The sequence below is a fragment of the Pongo pygmaeus genome, chromosome 1 (genome assembly GCF_028885625.2).
Source record: "Pongo pygmaeus isolate AG05252 chromosome 1, NHGRI_mPonPyg2-v2.0_pri, whole genome shotgun sequence".
Lineage (NCBI taxonomy): Eukaryota > Metazoa > Chordata > Mammalia > Primates > Hominidae > Pongo > Pongo pygmaeus.
The window spans coordinates 198,342,355-198,363,800 of NC_072373.2; the positions used below are offsets into that span (position 1 = coordinate 198,342,355).

Below are 21,446 nucleotides of genomic sequence, written 5' to 3' on the forward strand. Positions count from 1 at the left end.
ACATTCTTTCCCTATTCCAATGTTACAATCTTCAAAGCTATTAAAAATCTGCCTTTGAGAACACCTGTTAAAGTCTTATAGCTTGATTATAACCCATCTTTTGAGAAGGAACAAAGCAACACAACAATTATCTGTGAATGACAAAATTTCCAGGGTAGTTACAGTTAAAAACATGACTGACAAAGAAGTTTAGTTATCTTTGTGGTTTACAATAACTTAACATAACAACCTTAATTATGATTGATAGCATATACTCAGACATTAGAATTTTAGAAATCCCGTATAATTTTGGAACATCTATTAGTATAATTCACCAAAATATAACTTAAAGAAGATTGGACATCAGCTGGGCATGGTGGCTCAGGCCTGTAATCCCAGCACTTTGGGAGGCCAAGGTTGGTGGATAACCTGAGGTCAGGAGTTCGAGACCAGCCTGACCAACATGGAGAAACCTCGTCTCTATTAAAAATACAAAAAATTAGCCAGGTGCAGTGGCACATGCCTGTAATCTCAGCTACTTGGGAGGCTGAGGTAGGAGAATCACTTGAACCCAGGAGGCAGAGGTTGCAGTGAGCCAAGATCGCGCCATCATGCTCCAGCCTGAGCAACAAAAGCAAAACTCCATCTCAAAAAAAAAAAAGAAGCTTGGACATCATTTTGGCAATCTCATGTGACTAAACATGTCAAATAATCCTGTTTACCTCTTCTCTGGATGATTCAGGGGCCCTCTGAACCATCCAGAAAGCCAGGCATCAGGAAAGACAATTTTGAAACTTGAAGTTTGATTTTGGGATGCCTGTTAAGTGTTAGAGGTTTAAAACACTTGATGTTATGAAATAGAATTCTAGAATGCCATAAATTATTTATTTTGTCAAAATGATGACTCAGAAGGCAAAAACCATTCATTAGCCTTTACTATTACATAAAAATTCTACTTAAAGACAAATTTTATCCTTGCATTAGTTTGTTAATGTTAACCCCAATTTCTTTAAATGAAACCTTATAGACAATTCTATCTATTGACCATGAGGTGGTCAATTTGACCACGAGGTGAAATCTTTACAAACCCTTTATAACCCCTTTTGCTAAAGGGCAGATTAGTGTCTTAAGACAACCTTGCTGTGCTTTTATTTCAATGCTCAATTTATGAAAAAACCATATAATACCCTTTTGAATTCAGTTAATTTTTACACATTTTTTGCAAGGTTAATTTTTACGATCTTTCTATAACTTGCTTAAACCTCTAGCTCTCTTATCAAATTTAACATAATCCCTCATACCAGGGCAAAATTTACATTTCCATGATTTCTTACAATCTTTACTAAAAAACACATTTTACTATTTTTATATGCCTTGCATGTAAAACTGTTTAGTGATCTCAAATACATGCTGCACTGTTAACTCTTAGCAACTTTTACTTTCGGTGAAAAACCTGGTTAGTAAGCGATTTTAATTATGAACCAAGAGTGGAGCCTAGGGCCCAGACAGAAGTGCAGATAAGGTCTGACTCTTGCCAGCATCTAACTCCACGTGTCCCAGGCCTTACCCATCTGCAAAGCAGGCAGTATACAACCTTGGAACATTTAGCAAACCTAGTATCTAAGTTGTATGTATTAGACCACCTATTTGCATTTTACCAATAATCCTTATGACTAATTTCTTAAAGATTAAAGTCATGTGAACTAAAAAATATTTGATTTAAGCCCTTATTTTTCTTTCAGCCAATCAATTAGAGCTCTTTTTATAGACATTACACACAAAACATATATAGCAACACAGACAGAAGATTCAGCACTTGTAAGATTTTTTATTTGCTGGTTTCTTAATTAAATTATTGGCTTCAGGGTGGTGGCCCTGGAGGAACAGGGCCAGGAAGGCATGCATTTCTAGAGCATAATAAGCAGGCACAGCTGAAGGCAAAGACAGATCCTCAAAATTAAGAGTGCCATTTGACGTTGGATCTTGGATCCCCCAAATAGGAGAGATACTATGGGAGAAGACAGAGCAGTGCTTCTACTGTGCATTTCATTGCAAGGCAACCCAAAGCCAATCAACTTATTTTGTAAGTAGCCCATCCCCCATGGGAGTCTCATCTCTCATTGTGGGGGTAGGGGGAATGTTTCTATATCTTTCAGGTGACCAAGAGCATGCTTCTCTGATTTATAACCACTATTAGCCATCCCTTAAAGTGTATTTCCTACCTAGTTATTACACACCGAACCTCTCTCCTAATGTAATTTGATACCCCCAAAACTCAAAACTGTCGGATAACATAATGCAAAACAGACCAGAGCCTTTGATTTTGAGAGAGAATATCTGCTTCTAGTTCCTGGGGTTTCATGGGGAAAACAGGTTTTTCTCCCAAAACAGGGTCTGTGGCGCCTCCTCTGTTTTCCCAAGGAATCCCATGCTACCAGAAGTTATCTTAGAGCCTCTCATTGTGCATTACAAGTGGCAAGATAAAAAAGGTAGACTAATAATTCAGTCAACTGAGAAGGAAAAAACAAGAGTTTTTTGTTTTCTTGTTTTTCCAGAAAAACAAGATCCAAAAAGAGAAAAACATAAAGGCCATTAAAATATACCTATAACTTGAATATCCACTTTTAATTAACCTGAGTACTCTTTAAGAAAATCCTTTTAAATCCCTTGTAACTTGACATTAGCCACCTCAAGCAGTTAAGATTTTTGGCTTTTGAAATTTACAAACAGTAACCTCACAGGTGAAATCGACAAGCCTTAATTAGGTTATGACTTAACCATGAGTGCATGTGTACAAGGTATTTTTATAGGGGTGATAGGCGGTTTTTGAAACTGTCATTTCAAAATTGTGACTAAGATAGTGAAAGAGATCCAACCCAACCAACTCCATTTTGTTTCCAGCCCCCAAGCTTTCCTTGCTTATCCCTGGGCGTAGACCAAATCAACTTTGGGAGGAGCCTGGTTTAGAGGTTATAGTCTAAAATAAAGATGATGACAGCCCCTTCTTAAGATTTACTTCCTTCTTGCCTGGGTACCAGACCAGGAAACTAGCCACAAGATTAAAAACCATGGCCTAGAAGTCACACAGCTGGAGCCTACAAGATTTTGACTCTCCCTAAACTGCTCTCAAGATCAGTGCTGGCCGGGTGCAGTGGCTCACACCTGTAATCCCAGCACTTTGGGAGGCCGAGGTGGGCAGATCACGAGGTCAGGAGATCAAGACCATCCCGGCTAACATGGTGAAACACCATCTCTACTAAAAATACAAACAAAAAAAAAATTAACTGGGTGTGGTGGTGGGCGCCTGTAGTCCCAGCTACTCGGGAGGCTGAGGTAGGAGAATGCCGTGAACCTGGGAGGCGGAGCTTGCAGTGAGCCGAGATGGCGCCACTGCACTCCAGCCTGGGTGACAGAGCGAGACTCCACCTTAAAAAAAAAAAAAAAGATCAGTGCTGAAGACATTTTTAAACCCTCCCCTGGATAGATCAGCTGGTACCATCCAGGTTGACAAACTGGCTTATCTGATTTTGTGGCCCTCACTCAGGAACTGATTTAGCATAAGAAGACAGCCATCATGTACAATGGTGGCGACTAAAACAAAGTATTGCCATGTGGTTACAGGTCATGATCCCAAGGACATGAAACAAGATAGAGACCTGTAGCCAAGTTTATTACTGACCATTCTGTTGGGCTGCCTTGAACAGTAGGCTTATGAGGTCCATGGTCTGCATCTGAACCTAAGGTACCCTTTCTCTTAACAGAACCATGTGGAAAGACACACAAAGCACACCAGAATGGCTACAGCTTAAGACCAACCTCACAATTTTTCTTCATTAATTAAAACTTTACAGAGAATATAAACAATGATCCTTATTATCCCTTTTGCTGGTTTGCATAGGGAGAGAAAAGCCAAAACTTGACTGTTAGAAAAAACTACCCTTTTGCCAGCATGTCAGACTTCTCGGTTCCCTTCCCCTAGCTCAACTCTAAGCCAAGCATTTTAAGGTTTGGGGAAATTAACTTTTCCCACTTTGGAAGAACATTATGAAAAAGCCATTTTAAACTGTGAAAGTAGGCCAGGCACAGTGGCTCATGCCTGTAATCCCAGTACTTTGGTGGGTCGAGGTGGGCAGATCACCTGAGGTCAGGAGTTTGAGACCAGCCTGGCCAACATGGTGAAACCCCATCTCTACTAAAAATACAAAATATCAGCTGGGCTTGGTGGTGCATGCCTGTAATCCTAGCCACTCAGGAGGCTGAGAGAGAAGAATCGCTTGAACCCGGGAGGCAGAGGTTGCAGTGAGCTGAGATCACGCCACTTCACTCCAGCCTGGGCAACAAGAGTGAAACTCAATCTCATAAAAAATAAATAAATAACAAATAATAAAAATAAATAAACGGTGAAAGAAGGAAAAACACTGTAGAAAAGTCTGGGGGTTCCAGTTAGGGTTGTCAAGAGGTATTTCCTCTCTTTCTATTGGGAATGGTGTTTCCCCTGTTTTTTTTGCCTTTCCTATTTTCTCTTTTCCTTTTAGGCCTACTGTGGGAGACATATTCCTCATCTCCAAATTTCTCTGCTGCCTACAGAGCTGCCTGCCTCTCAGCTGTCATTAGGGTTTGGCTTAGGAGCAGCATAACACCCCTCCATGAGAGGTCAAATACCTGAGTTACATTTTGGAAAGCTTCTATATACCTATTGGGGTTGTCAGAAAATTGGCCTAAGTCTCTCTTTATTTGCCTAAGGTCCTGTAATGAGAAGGGAACTTGAAAGGGCCCCAAATAAGGGAGATCCTCAGATGGATCCCCCGGAAGTTGCTTCTCTAATTTGGGGGCATTATTCTCTTTGGTCATGCCAGATGTGATTGCTAAAAGGGCTGAGTTAATTTTGTAACACTTGCAAAGGTCTAATAAAAAGGCCATGCCCTTGTGCAAAAGAAAATGAGCCACTTTTTCTTTAAAGTTTCAGGGTGAAAGGAGTCCCAGTGCTTCAGAATGCATTCCAGGGGAGTGCAGGCTGAAGATGGTACCTATCTAGAAAGAGAAGTGAGAAAAAGGCATCCTTTTAGTCTCCTTCCTTTTGGTGTGACCCAGGGTGGAGACGAAGACAGTGGGGGTGTCCCCCTGATGTTTTCCCTCCGTGGTTCCTTGGTCCCAGCACCTTGTTGAACATGCCACCCATGGTTGCAGGCATGAACTCCAGCCATAGAACCAGAGGAACTAAGCAATTGGGGCTAGTCACACTCACCCAAATCACCTCTGCCTGTGATTTCCCTTTGACTTTCTGGATTTGTGTGATCTACCTGGCTCCCCAAAAATTGGATCTCAAGAAAAGCTATGTAATAGTTGCGCAAGGCCCCTTTAATGGAGTGGGAGTGCTAAATTGAACTCTATATCCTGCTATTATGGCCCACGCTGAAGCGTTTACCCTTAGAGAATGGTTCTCGTTAACTTCTGAACTTAAAATCCCCTTACTAATTAAGTACCACTCTAATTGGAGGCAGAATAGGTGCCTTAAAAGAATGTAGGGATTTAATGGCCCTTTTCCTGTTGATGGGACAGTATTGACACTAAAATTTGGTTTTGGAGGATATTTTACCCCTAATTGTTGAAGGCAGAATTTTCCCATTTACAGAAGTAGCATGAAGCCTGGTTTTTAGTAGAGAGGCACAAAAAGGGGAGAGAATTGGGAGGCTAGGGTGTTTCAGTGAAGGACCAACAATGTGCCTCATGGAGAGGATCCCTATTCCACTAGGTGGCGCTGTTTACCTTGAAACGCCAGTGCTCTCTAGACCAAGGGCAGACTGACATTGACATGCCATGTGTTCTCCAGACCAAGGGCAGAGAGAGACCTGGAAATGCCATGCTCGCTAGACCAAGCGCAGACAGACATGCTCACTGTTGGGGGGGAACCCTCTGTTCCTAGAAAATCACAAAGACACCTTCCCCTGAGCTATATCCCCAGTTACTACGACATTCCCTGATCTTGCCAAACGAGATTACTTCCCTGAAGTGTAAAACTTCCTGCACACTGCATACACAGAGAGGATAAGAGATATGACAAATGTGGTCAAGGAAGGAGGAAATTATGAAGGAAAGTTGGAGATCATGGTGCCGACACCCCACTGGGGCAGCTGGAAGCAGGGGTCAGTCCAGAAGCCTTTGGATAACACCGGTGGGTAGCCCCAGCCAGAAACCCTCAGTTGCCTCAGGACTTCTTCCAGCCCCACACCATGGCTGTCCTTCATGAAAGGTCTAAAATGGAGACTGAGAGTCTTGGAATGAAAGGACAGAGTTGGAGTCTGCTCCTTTACTCACCGTTTCAATGAATGTTGTACTTTGGTATCCCAGACAGGCCCCCATTATGAAGCAGCTGCGTTGTCTGGGGTATATACCCTTGGGTTCTTTGTTGCGGGCCAAAAAATTTAGGACACAGACAAACACAAGGAGTTTAGGAGCAGAAGTTTAATAGGTAGAAGACAAGAGAAAGAAACAGCTTCCTGCACAGAGGAAGGGGTCTCTGAGCAGAAAGAACCTAGCAGAAAATGACCAAGTGGAAAAGGACTGGCTGGTGGCAAATAAGCCAAGTTTTATATACAGTTTGAGGAGGCGGTATCTGATTTATGTAGAGCCACAGATTGGTTCGATCAGGTATCACGTTTACATAGTGCACAGGGAAGACTGGTCACCTCACCTCAATCTTCTTAAGCAAATGGGCTTTCCAGTTGATCTGCGCCATCTTATCCACTCCTTTACAGTACCCATGGCTGACAGAGAAGGGAGGATGGAGCCACAATCTTGAACATGTCTAGTCCTTAGTTCCTGCCTGCATTCACCTGTGCAAGCTCCCAGCTTTCAGGCTGCTCTTTGTTATAAAATGATTTGGGGCTGCTTTTCATGAAAAAGAGAAGACTTACCAAGGACTCCCATGCCCTTACGATCTGCCTAAGTAATTTCTTCTTAACTCCTGTATCAACAGTTACCCATCAAATACAAAGGAGGAAGGGTTACCAGTAAGCAAGAGGGTTGACATGAAAACAGAGTGGTGAGACCTACAGAAATCTTTGGAAACAACTGCTTATGAACGGCCTACTAATTCCCTCACCTTTTTTTTTTTTTTTTTTTTTTTGAGACAGGGTCTCACTCTGTCACCTAGGCGGGAATGCAGTGGTGCAATCACGGCTCACTCATTACAGCCTCAACCTCCCGAGCTTAAGTGATCTTCCCATCTCAGCCTCCCAGGTAGTTAGGACTACAGGCATGCACCACCATGCCTGGCAAATTTTTGTACTTTTTGTAGAGATGGGATTTCGCCATGATGCCCAGGCTGGTCTCGAGCTCCTGGGCTTAAGCAATCCACCCGCCTCAGCCTCCCGAAGTGCTGAGATTACAGGCATGAGCCACCGTGCCCAACTCCCACTTAACGTTTTCTTTTGTTTTTTGAGTCAGAGTCTTGCTCTGTCACCCAGGCTTGAGTGCAGTGGTGCAATCTCGGCTCACTGCAACCTCCATCTCCTGGGATCAGGCGATTCTCCTGCCTCAGCCTCCCGAGTAACTGGGATTACAGTCATGTGCCACCACACCTGGTTAATTTTTTGTATTTTTAGTAGAGATGGGGTTTCACCTTGTTGGCCAGGCTGGTCTTGAACTCCTGACCTCAAGCGATCCACCTGCCTTGGCCTCCCAAAGTGCTAGGATTACAGGCGTGAGCCACCACACACGTCCTCCCACTTAGTTTTTATATCAAGACAAACAACAAAAATACCTCCATGTCCAGTAAACAGAGGTCTATTTTGACACAATAGACAATTTTCATCTTTCACTCAATTCCCATACATGAATCAATTCACAGGTGCACAGACCATTGATTAAAGGAAGAGTATAGGATGCTTAAGGAAAAATCCAGCAGCAGCAACACAAGTTCATACTATGAACATTTTTTCCTGTTCTTTCCCAACAGATAAATACCTAAACCTCTTGGGGACAATCAGACAACTAACCACACTGATTCCTGGAGACCCACAATGCCTCTGGGCTTCAGCAGTCAGAGTGTGGGCTTATAGAAATGTATGATTAAGTGTCAATAAGAAAAACAGAGAACATTCAACATATTTCAAGCAGAAATGTATATAATGCAGGGACTTGCTTACAAAGATGTTGGAAATGCCAAAGGAGCTAAGAGTAAAATGTGACATTTTCCAGAGCCCAGGAAACCACCCTGGGGGTGAAGCCAACAACCCCACTCTCACTACTGACAGTGCTGGAAGAGCCACCACTGCTAAAGGTAAGGCACCTCCTAAAGCCTAAGAATTTCTCCCTTCTTCTCACTTTCAAATATAACCAAGCACCTCCCATTGGCACAACGTAACTGGGACCCAGCTAGCAGTGGAGTCTGGGAAGTGTTGTTGGCTGGTGCCTAGCTCTGGCAGTACAGGGCAGATGGCAGATGGTCAACTGAGAGGCTAAGTACCAAGGGACAACAGGAGGCGTGGGGATTTAGGTGACAAATGGAGTTTTGACCAAAGTCCACTTTAGGGTGGATCTAGTTCCCAAAACTGATAGTTTTGTCCTTGTTTGTATAACTGTAAGGAATTTCCTAAAATACTGGCAGAAACCTGCATTAGCTTCCAGACCATAGGTTAATAGCTTTTATTACAAGAAGAACAGGCCGGGCGTGGTGGCTCACGCCTGTAATCTTAGCACTTTAGGAGGCTGAAGCAGGCAGATCACCTGAGGTCAGGAGTTCGAGACCAGCCTGGCCAACATGGGGCAACCCCATCTCTACTAAAAATACAAATATTAGCCAAGTGGCAGGTGCCCGTAATCCAAGCTACTCGGGAGGCTGAGGCAGGAGAATTGCTTGAACCCAGGGGCAGAGGTTGCAGTGAGCTGAGATCGCACCACTGTACTTCAGCCTGAGTGAGAGAGTGAAACTCTGTCTCTAAATAAATAAATAAATAAACAAAACAAGCTGGATGTAGTGGCTCATGCCTGTAAACCCCCAACACTTTAAGAGGCTGAGGCTGGCAGATCACTTGAGACCAGGAATTTGAAACAGCATGGGCAGCATGATAAAACCCTGTCTCTACTAAAAATACAAAAATTAGCTGGGAATGGTGGTGCACGCCTGTAATCCCAGCTACTCAGGAGGCCGAAGCAGGAGAATCGCTTGAACCCGGGAGGCAGAGGTTGCAGTAAGCTGAGATCATGACACTGCATTCCAGCCTGGGTGACAGAGTGAGACTCTATCTCAAAAAAAAGAGAAAAACAAAGTAGAACTCATCAAAGTTTTTCATTCCCACCAAAATGTAAATTAAAATAAAAAATCTGGTATGCTGAGAGCAACTAAAAAAATTTTTTTAATAAAAATAAAATAAAAAATTCTGAAAGCATTGCAAAGTTTAATGCCACCATCAAAGACCTCAGATATGCAGAGGCGGTGACTTCTGTCACATCCATATCCATGTCTTCAGTTTAGATAGAGAAAGAGACAGATGGTCTTCAAGAAAGTGGAGGAATATTGAAAACTGAATCAAATGGCAGCCTCAGTTGCCACTGCTATTTCAGATGTGGCTTTTGGGGGAGTATATCAGTATGACTCCCAGAATTTGATCAAGCAAATGCATTTTTCTCCAATATGACAGAGAACATAAGAAGCAATTTGTGGCCAGGCACGGTGCCTCACGCTTGTAATCCCAGCACTTTGGGAGGCTGAGGCAGGTGGATCATTTGAGGCCAGTAGTTTGAGACCAGCCTGGCCAACATGGTGAAACCTTGTTTCTACTAAAAATACAAAAAATTAGCCGGGCATGGTGGCGGGTGCCTGTAATCCCATCTACTTGGGAGGCTGAGGCAAGGGAATTCCTTGAACCCTGGAGGTAGACGTTGCAGTGAGCCAAGATCGTGCCATTGCACTCCAGCCTGGAGGATGACAGACTGAAACTCCATCTCAATGGAAAAAAAAAAAAAAAAAAGAAGCAGCAGCAGCAGCAATTTGCTTTATGGCCAGGCATGGTGGCTCGCACCTGTAATCCTAGCACTTTGGGAGGCTGAGGCTGGCAGAAGTTGCAGTGAGCCCAGATGGTGCCACTCCACTCCAGCTTGGGTGACAGAGTGAGACTCCGTCTCAAAAAAAAAAAAAAAAAAAAAAAAGCAATTTGCTTTATAATCTTTCCTCGAAGAAAATCCAACCCTTCTGCTCTGTGCCCCAATTTGGTCTGTAGAAATTTTGGCTCTGCCATCATCTGTATCAGTCAGTTCAGTGCAGAAAACAAACAACTCAATGTATTTAAAGCAGGCATTTCCTGCCAGCAGCCACTTCTGCAGAAAGGTGACTCCTGCCTCATGTCTGCTTTCCCAAATCTCACATGATGTGCCTACTTGAAGGAACCTAGTTCACAAGCAGAACCTTAGCTGCAAGGGACTCTGGGAAATGTGGTATTTCACTTTACAATGCATCCAATAGAAGGAGGGTGGCATAGAGGTCAAGAGTCAATCCAATATTTGTCATTCCATCCTACAGGCTGTCACGCTGTTCCACTATTTTGGTGGCATCGTGCTGACAGAACCCCAAAAGTAGAAAACATTGGGTATAAAAGGATGGGAGATAAATCCAACAAAAATATAGCAGCCTGCCATTTTATTAAAATTTTGGAAGTCACGCAGTCTGAGACACACCAGGACATTCCCTCCAGAGCAAAGGACAGGTTGCTGCACTTTAGTCTTCCTTCCTCTAAGAAGGAACCCCAATGCTTGATAGGTCTCTTTGGATTTTGCGGGCAACATACAAACATTACTAGGTACACTACTTCTTTTTTTTTTTTTTTAATAATTTTTTTGCTTTTATTTTTAGCAAAGACACGGTTTTGCCATGTTGGCCAGGCTGGTCTTGAACTCTTGGCCTCAAGCAATCAGCCCGCCGTGGCTTCCCAAAGTGCTGGGATTATAGGCATTAGCCACCACACCCAGCCAACTCCTTCTAACTATTTGCCAGTCTCCAAGTTTGAGTAAGGCACAGAGTTAGAGAGGATGCCTCTCCAACTGGTCCAGGCTCAGCAATTTGGCCCTGACAACTGAACAGATCCACAGTCAAAGTGTCTGAGGGAAGGCCAGGTGCGGTGGCTCACACCTGTAATCCCAGCACTTTAGGAGGCCGAGGCGGATGGATCACCTGAGGTCAGGAATTCGACACCAGCCTGACCAAGATGGAGAAACCCCATCTCTATTAAAAATACAAAATTAGCCGGGCATGGTGGCGGGTGCCAGTAATCTCAGCTACTCGGAGGCTGAGGCAGGAGAATTGCTTGAACCTGGGAGGCAGAAGGTGCAGTGAGCCGAGATTGCGCCATTGCACTCCAGCCTGGGCAACTAAGAGTGAAACTCTGTCTCAAAAAAAAAAAAAAAAAAGTGTCTGAGGGAAATGATGCCATACTGAGCCTATTGCAAACATTGGTAGAGGGATCACCATAGAGGCCCTCAAAGTTTGGAGGCAAAGCTGTTAGCTGTTCCTCATTCACACTGAGTATTTTTCTTTTGAGAAATAGCTCCTGAGTTTTAGTAGTAGTAGCTACTCGTAGCTAGTAGCTACTTTTTTTTTTTTTTTGAAGAACATGAACCAAAGTTTTATTTGTTCATTATCACATTTGAAGTACTCTTCGATGACATACTTGCCCTAATAGTACCTACTAGGATTTTCCTAATAGTTCTAGTAGGCTGAATGCTTGACCGTAGAGCACCAGGTGACGTTGCAACCTGAGCTGCCCATCATGAATTGGGTGTTTTCTGATCGCCAATACTCAGTAATTCTCAAGTGAAAGTGGCCCATAGAGAATGTGGCCTAAACAGCCCTGAAGGTGCAATGAGCAGGCTGTTCTTACTCCCAGTGCCCATTCCTGCACACTGCTCCAGAGACTCCAACCCAGGTGACATGAGAGGAAACGAGTGTGAACTGTGTTATGCATGGCTCTGTACAATGTGCTGGTATGAGCCAGAAATGGACTGTCATGGCCTGAGCAAGGTCACTCTGAAGGACAGCAGAGAAAGGAACTCTTCTTGGTGGCAGTTGGAGCAAGGCATGTGGTTTTCCACTTTGTCTCGAGGCAGAGATGTCTTGAAATCAGAATCAACATTGAACGATAGGCCGTGGTTACTGAAGAAGCAAGATGAGAGAATAAAAAGTTCAGGAGAGGCTGGGCGCGGTGGCTCATGCTTGTAATCCCAGCACTTTGGGAGACCGAGGCAGGCAGATCACTTGAGGTCAGGAGTTCCAGACCAGCCTAGCCAACATGGCGAAACCTTTGTCTCTACCAAAAAACACAAAAATTAGCCAGGCTTGGTGGCCGCGCCTGTAATACCAGCTACTCAGGAAGTGGGAGCACAAAAAATCTCTTGAACCTGGGAGGTGGAGGTTGCAGTGAGCAGAGATGACACCACTGCACTCCAGCCTGGGCAACAGAGTGAGACCCTGTCTCAACAACAACAAAAAAATGTTGGGAGAGAGAAACAAGGATAGACCCGCTGAAATAGACCCAGCCATTAGAATATTCATGACTATGTAAATGATTGTGACAAGGCTCCACTGTAAAGAAAAAAATATATGAGAGCCTGGTTTTCAGACGGCAGATTCTGAAAGAGCAAGAAATAGTTTTATGGAAATGGTTATATGGCCCCAAAGGATACTGGAGAAGGAAATTCCTCAATAGGCAGAACTGTAAGCAGTGCATTTCATTGTCCACTTTGCCTGGTAGGAGAAATGGCCTGAGGTCAGGATCTATACCAGTTCACAAGCCAATGACAAATAGTGTGAGCAGCTCAGGGTCTTAAAAGATTGCAAGTTAATGACAAAGAGGTTTGGGAAAGGTGGATTTCCTGGAATGGTCACAGATCATGAGACAGCAGGTGTGCCAAATGATTGCTCGCCATGGGCCCCCACTGTGCAGGAAGCTTTTACTAATCAGCAGATATGATGTTCTGTGGATATTAACTAGATGGCCTTTTCCACCAGCCAGTCCAGTTCTTGTTCAGTGGGTTCATGGACAAAGGACGATAGTGACAGAAGCGGAAATTATGCATAGGCCCAAGAACAGGGACATCCCTGTCCAAGGCCATCCTGGCAACCACCACTACTGACCTACTGATGCCCAGTTTGCCTACAGAAGCAAACAGTCCTGGACTCTTGATGTGATGTCATACCTTGAGGGAACAAACCAACTATCTGGTGGCAGATCAATTACATAGGACCATGTCCCTTGTGAAGAAGGAACAATTTGTCTCACCGGTGACAGTGCTTACTCTGGGTTTGAATTTCCTCTCCCTGCTTCTCATTCTTCTCTCAGAGCCTCCATCTATGGACTTAATACACAGTCTTAGTGTCCCACACAATATTGTTTCTGACCATGAAATTCACTTCACAAGAAAAGAAGTGAGAGTGAGCAGACACCAGAGGATTAACTGACCTGTGCTCCATCAGCCAGCCTTCTAGAGTGGTGGCAAAACCTACTGAAGGTCCAGGTAATCTACCAGCTGTTAGATAGTACCCTGTGAGATACAGCACTGTTAAAAGGATGCAGTATATGCTCTGAACCAGTGTACCATTTCTTCCTTAGCCAGACACATAGTTCAGAAACCAAGGGCTATATGTAGGAGTGGTTTCTCTCACACTTAGACTTTTTTTTTTTTTTTTTTTTTTTTTGAGACACGGTCTCCCTCTGTCACCCAGGGTAGAATGCAGTGGTGCAATCTTGGCTCACTGCAACCTTCACTTCCCGGGCTCAACTGATCCTCCTGCCTCAGCTAGGACCACAGGTGTGAGCCACTATGCCTGGCTAATTTTTTTTGGTATTTTTTAGAGACGAGGTTTTGCCATGTTGCCCAGGCTAGTCTCAGACTCCTGGCCTCAAGTGATCCATCTGCCTCAGCCTCCCAAAGTGCTGGGATTACAGGTGTGAGCCACTGAGCCCGGCCCACAGTGAAACTTTTTGACTCACTCATAAGTTATTTGCTCCTTGACTCTATGACTGTAGGGAGAGGCGGTATGTTAAAAGCTTTTAGTGTCCAAGGGAGAAATGCCTCCATCAAGTGACACAAATTTTCAACAAATTGGAAGTTGAAATTGCCACTCAACCTTTTTGAGCATCTCCTGCCACTGAACAGACAGGCCAAAAAAAAAAAAAATCAAGGTATTTTCTAGAATTTTAAACTCTAGCTACCAAGTGGAAATAGGTTGTTACCACTGAGTAGAGGCAGGGAGGTTTAGTGATAGACTTTGCTATATTTCCTAAGGATCCTACAACTACTGCAATATTCTGTGATCAAAGTCACTGCAAAACTACTGCAATTCTATACAAAAGGATCTTCTAGGCCAGAGATAGCTCAGGAATGAAGGGGTGGGTCTCTCCTGTGGCTAAATAACTTGAACATCTGTTGCGGACTGAAGGCAGATGGAACCTAGAATAGTAAAGAAGGAAAGTCATAAATACAAGATCAGCCTTAGACTGCTTTATACAGGGGGGGATTATAGTCTCTACTTGAATTTCTTTCCTTGATATAGATATTTACATATTTCAAATACTTTTGCTTCTCTTTCTTCTCCCTTTCTGCCACTATCGTCTCTAGGTGGTTTTATAGGGAGATTAACTTCACCATTCAGTGAGGGATTGCAGACTCCTAAGCAGGAATTCTGAGAGAGCTGGAGGACAGTCGTCAAGGCTTTGGGATGCCTTCTTTGGAGAGTAATTAAAACAGTGTTTTTAATTACAGAAGTGGTAGCTACTTTATGCTAATTGGGAAGCAAGTCTAAGTTCAAAACACAGAGTATATGTGTTTGGCAGCAAATGAGGAACAGGACAGTTGATGTTCGGGCTATCTGCATCCAAGCCCAGTCTCCCTTTTGGGAAAAAACCCTCGCTGTTGTAGTAAGAATATTCCACTTCCCGCCTCCCGCCTCCCTTATATAGAAGCCAGAGGGAGCTAGATCTTTCCCCACTCCCAGAAATAGCCAAGAAGGAGGCTTACGGTGTGTGAGTCCCAAAAACAATGCTGGAGGTGCCCGAAAGAATATTATTATTGACCAAATGCGGTGGCTCACGCCTGTAAGTTTGGCACTTTGGGAGGCTGAGGCGGGTGGACTGCTTAAGCCCAGGAGTTCAAGATCAGCCTAGGCAACATGGCAAAACCCTGTATCTATAAAAATACAAAAATTAGCCAGACATGGTGGCATGTGCCTGTGGTCCCAGCTACTTGGGAGGCTGAAGTGGGAGGGTGGCTTGAGCCCAGGAGGCAGAGGTTGCATTGAGCCGAGATCGTGCCACTACACTCCAGCCTGGAAGACACAGTGAGACCCTGTCTTAAAATACATATATATTGCTGGTGTGATGGCGCATGCCTGTAATCCCAGCTACTCATGAGGCTGAGGCAGGAGAATTGCTTGAACCCAGGAGGCAGAGTTTGCAGTGAGCCTAGATCGCGCCATTGCATTCCAGCCTGGGCAACAAGGGCAAAACTATATAATCTATATTACATATTTTGCTATATTTCCTCTGAGCCAGTCCACAGTGCCATCTTTTGGGAACTCTGGTAACAGAGCCACCCTGGAGACAAAGTTCTTCTTTGCTCTTTGGGCTACAATATTCTACCTTTTGGGTAGTTCTAAGAATTCTATGAGACAACAGTGCCTAGCACACAAAGGATGCTCCCCTTTTGTTGATTATAAAGTGATACATAAATATATGGGAGTCTGGGGAGAACAGGGCTTTGCTCAAAATCACATAGGACATTAGGAGTACAATCAGGACCCGTGTATTCTGGTAAAAGTTTAACAATTGGCTTGGCGGAAGAAGGGGCATGATTTGTAGTGTTTGTGGATTTTAATGATTAAACACTCCCATCTTCATCAATTTTAAGGTGCCAATGTGACATCAATCACCAAATACAGAGTTGAGGAGAGATATCTCCTATTAGGCCAGGCATGCTGGCTCATGCCTGTAATCCCAGCACTTTGGGAGGCCGAGGCAGGTGGATCACCTGAGGTCAGGAGTTCAAGACCAGCCTGACCAACATGGTGAAACTCTGTCTCTACTAAAAATACAAAAAAATTAGCCAGGCATGGTGGCGTGCACCTGTAACCCCAGCTACTCGGGAAGGGGAGGCAAAAGAATCACTTGAACCCGGGAGGCAGAGGTTGCAGTGAACAGAGATAGTGCCACTGCACTCCAGCCTGGGCAACAAAAGTGAAACTCTGTCTCAAAAAAAAAAAAAAGTGCACTATTATATAGTATTTTCACCATATAGATACAATAAATGTAAGTTACTTCAAGAACACAGATGAGCCCTCTGCTCTTGCCATACAACATACAGACGCATCTTCTCGTGTAGCACCAGCAGCAGCCTTGAGACATCATGGTGTGAGTGAAGGCCAGAGTAAACAGATCGGACCATATTGGAAGCCTGTTTACCAGGGCTGCTTTTAACTCTAGCAAAATGGATAGTGTCACTATCTATGACCACTTCATTCAGGTCAACTCCATGGTCTACATGTTCCAGTATGATTCCACCCATGACAAGTTCCATGGCACCATCAAGGCTAAGAACCAGAAGTTTGTCACCAATGGAAATCCCATCACCATCTTCCAGGAACAAAATCCCATCAAAATCAAATGGGCTGGTCCTGACGCTGATTATGTTGTGAAGTCCACTGGCATCTTCACTGCCTTGGAGAAGGCTGGGGTTCACTTAGAGGGTGCAACCGAAAGGGTCATCTCTGCTCTCTCTGTTGATGCCCCCATGTTTGTGATGGGTGTGAACCTTGAGAAGTATGAAAACAACCTTGTGATTGTCAGCAATGCTTCCTGTACTGCCAACTGCTTAGCTACCCTGCCCAAGGTCATCCATGACAACTTTGGCATCACGGAGGGACTCATGGCCACAGTTGGTGCCAACATTGCCACCCAGAAGACTGTGGACGGCCTCTCTGGGAAACTGTGGCATGATGGCCACAGGACTCTCCAGGACATCATCCCTACATTTACCCACTCTGCCAAAGCTGTGGGCAAGGCCATCCCTGAGCTTAACAGAAAGCCCACTGGCATGGCCTTCCATGTCTCCACTGCCAACATGTGGGTTGTAGACCTGATTTGCCTTCTGGAGAGAGCTGCCAAATATGATGACATCAAGAAGGTGGTGAAGCTGGCATCAGAGGCCCCCCTCAAGGGCCTCCTGAGCTACACAGAGCACCAGGTTGCCTCCTCCAACTTTTCACAGAGATACCCACCTTTTCCACCTTCAATGCTGGGAATGGCATTGCCCTCAAAGACCACTTTGTCAAGCTCATTTCCTGATATGACAATGAATTTGGCTACAGCAACAGAACAATATACCTTATGGTCTACATGGCGTCCTAGGAGTAAGAGCCCTCTGAACCACCAGTCCCAGTGACAGCACGAGAGGAAGAGAGGCCCTCAGCTGCTGGGGAATCCCTGCCAAACTCAGTCCCCCACCACACTGAGAATCTCCCCCTCCTGAACACAGTTTCCTCGCCAGGCTCCCTGAAGAATGGGAGAGGACTATGAGACCGCACTTTGTCATGTACCATCAATAAAGTCCCCTGTACTCAGCCAAAAAAAAGTGAGCATAAATGATAGTGAAATATATAAAAGTAATTACATAGTGATGAGTTTGGGTTATTTATTACCTTTGTTTTTATTTTACTTATTTATTTTTTAGAAATGAGCTCTTGCTCTGTCACCCAGGCTGGAGTACAATGGAGTAATCATACCTCGCTGTAACCTTGAACTCCTGGGCTCAAGCGATCATCCCACTTCAGCTGCCTGAAAAGTTGCGATTATAGGTGTGAGCCACCACACCCAGCTCTATAACTTATTTAATGGTAAGTGTATAAAATTTAATTAAATAATGTCCGTGTTCAACAACCAGCTCTTAAAATTCCTTTTTTTCTTTTTCTTTTTTTTTTTTTTTTTGAGACAGGGTCTCCCTCTGTCACCCAGGGTGGAGTGCAGTGGCTCAATCCCTGCTCATTGCAACCTCTGCCTCTCAGGCTGAAGTGATTCTGCTGCCTCAGCCTCCCAGGTAGCTGAGACTACAGGCGTGAGCCACCACACCCGGCCAAAATTCCTGAAATGTTAACAATCAGCTCTAGAGGGCTGAACTAGAACCATTCCGTGGGCTTTTAGGCATTCCCTGTGCTGCCTACATCAGCAACTTAGGCATTTTCATCTTACACTGGGTTCTACAAATTACGCAGCCAGTCCTCCTGCCAACTCTATGCTGGAATCTGCATAGCCAAACCAAGGGCGGGCTTGGGCCTTGGAAATTTCTGAAAGGCTTGAGTCACCTCCCAGGATTATCCCAGGCCTAGCAGCCTTCCACGGAGGAACCCCACCCTGCCCAGAGGAGCCAGAAGGCCTCTCCTAGGAGCCGGGGAGATGGGGAGCCAGGGAGCCGGGGAGCCAGCTTCCCAGGAAGAATGGGTCCACAGCACCATCTGGTGGCACCTGGGTGTCAGGGCTCCCTGGGAGCAAAAGCCAGGATCCTGGGATAAGAATCACCTGCCAATTCTAATAGGGTGGGTAGGGGCAGTAGGAAAAAAATCATCTGCCAGAAGGGGTCCAGCAGTGTCAGAGGGGGGATTTGAGTCAAAGAAGGGTCTGAGGGTGCGGGATTTACCTGCATTCATACTTTGCCTAACAGCTACAAGAGACTGTAGAGACCCCAAGGACAGTGAAAAACTGAATTTCAGAGAGAAGAAGTGACAACTGCCCATAAACCAGTATTAAAATCTAGCTCTGCTGACTCCCAATCCAGTGTTCTTTCAACATACTGTTTAACTCAACAGATGCCCATTAGCCCTCTACCAGCACCTAGCATTGTATTAGGCTCTGAGGACAGGGGTAAGGAGGTAAGACAATCATAATCCCCACATGAGGACTTTATGCCTTGCAATGTGCTAGCTGTTTTACTTATTTTTTTTAGTCATCACGACAACCAGAATTAGTATCCCAATGTTAAGGATGAAGACATTGGCTGGGCACAGTGGCTTATGCCTGTAATCCCAACACTTTGGAAGGCCAAAGCAGGTGGATCGCTAGATCCCAGGGGTTGGTAGACCAGCCTAGGCAACATAGCAAGACTCCATCTCTACAAAAAAAAAAAAATTAAATTAGGCATGGTGGCACATGCCTGTGGTCCCAGCTACTCAGGAGGCTGAGGTGGGAGGATCACTTGAGCCTAGAAGGTTGAGGCTGCAGTGAACCATGATCATGCCACTGCAGTCCAGCTGGGGTGACAGAGGAATATGTTTGATGCCAGAGGTTATGGCAGTGAAAGAAGCCAAGGGTCAATGTACTGGGATGAACAGATAAGGAAGACCAAAGAAACCGAAGCAAAGGGTCCCACTGAATCCACAGTCACTAGGGACATCACGGGCGAGCACTCTGCTGGCCCTGGGGGTGAGGAATGAGACAAGGTGAAGATAATGAAGGACAGGATGCCTGCAGCTATCATCTGGGTAGGGAGGCAGGACATAAGGTTGGAAGAAGTTAAGACTAGCATGAAATGCACAGAAGCTTGATTTTATTAGACAGCCTTGGGTTCAAATCTGAGTTCTGCCATTTCCTAGCTGTGTTACCTTGAGAAAGTCACCCCATATCTCAGAATCTTAGCTTTTTCACTTTTATTTTAAAAAAAATTGATAGAGGCCGGGCACAGTGGCTCATGCCTGTAATCCCAGCACTCTGGGAGGCTGAGGCAGGCGGATCACCTGAGGTCAGCAGTTCGAGACCAGCCAGGCCAACATGGCGAAACCCTGTCTCTATTAAAAATACAAAAATTAGCTGGGTGTGGTGGTGCACGCCTGTAATCCCAGCTACTCAGGAGGTTGAGGCAGAAGAATCGCTTGAACCTGGGAGGCTGAGGTCGCAGTAAGCCAAGATTTTGCCACTGCACTCCAGCCTGGGTGACACAGTGAAACTGTCTCAAAATAATAATAATAATAATAGAGATAGGGTGCCATCATGTTGCCCATACTGGTCTCAAACTTCTGGGCTCAAGCAATCCTTCCATCTCAGCCTCCCAAAATGCTGGGATTACATGAGTCACCATGCCTGGTCACCTTCTTCATTTATCAAATGTAGATTAAAAATAGTTCCCACCTCATTGAGCTTTTAGGAAGGTACACTGTATAAAGTGCTCACCCCAATGGCACCGTTAGACCTGTTAACAGTAGCATTCAATCATTTGATCACATCATCTTCACAACACAAATCATTTCCTTATTCCAAACCTTTGGTGACTCTCCTCTGTCCATGAATTTTAAGTCCTGCATTCAAGGCTCTAAAGAATCAAGATGTTAATGACCTTTACAGCCTCACGTCCATCCTCTCTTTTCCTTTTTCTTTTCAGCTACTCCAGATTGCTCTAAATTAGTCCTGTCTTTGTCCTCACTCTCCTTGCATTTATTCTTTCATTCACTGAACAAATATTGAGTGTCTATTATGTACCAAACACTGTTGTAGGTGCTAGCCATAGACAGATGAACAAGACAGACAAAAATCCTGCCTTCATGCAGGTTGCATTTCTAGTCTGAAGGAGGCAAACAATTTTTTAAACAAAGTATAATATACAATATGTCAGAGAAGAGAAATGGGGGTGCTTGTTATGCAACTTGTGATTTTAAATAATGTGGTCAGGGTGAGTAAGAAGATTATATTCGAGTAAAGATCTGAATGAGGTGAAAGTTAGAAGCACATAAATATCCGGAGGTAAGTGCAGTCTAAACAAAAGGAACAGCAAATTGAAAGACCCCAAGCCAGGAGAGTACCGGGAATTTTCAGGGAATGTCGAAGTAGCCAATGTGTCTGGAGCAGAGTGACTAAGGCGGCCAGTAATGTGAGGTCAGCTCAACTATACGGGGCCTTAAAGGAGACTGTGAGGACTTATTGGCTTTTTCTCTGAGTGAAATAAGAGGACATTGCAGAACTTTGGGCAGAGGAAGGCTGTAATCTGGCATGTATATACATATATATACGTATATATATATACGTATATATGTGTATATATATATACACACATATATACGTATATACATATATATACGTATATATATATATACACACGTTTTTCTTTGTTTTAAAGACAAGGTCTCACTCCATTGCACAGGCAGTAATGTAATGGCATGGTCACGGCTCACTGCAGCCTCAACTTCAAAAAATTAGCCAGGGCTGGGTATGGTGGCTCATACCTGTAATCCTAGCACTTTGGGAGGACGAGGTGGGTGGATCGCCTGAGGTCAGGAGTTCAAGACCAGCCTGACTAACATGGTGAAAACCTGTCTCTACTAAAAATACAAAAATTAACTGGGCGTGGTGGTGGGCACCTGTAATCCCAGCTACTTGGGAGGCTGAGGCAGGAGAATCGCTTGAACCCGGGAGGTGGAGGTTGCAGTGAGCCAAGATTGCTTG

At 44.5% G+C, this 21,446-nt stretch overlaps 1 pseudogene; it reads left to right on the plus strand.

Moving 5' to 3' along the window:
• Nucleotides 1–16,416: 16,416 nt before the first annotated feature.
• Nucleotides 16,417–17,372, plus strand: LOC129020351 (glyceraldehyde-3-phosphate dehydrogenase-like; annotated as a pseudogene).
• The last annotated feature ends 4,074 nt before the right edge of the window (nucleotides 17,373–21,446 follow it).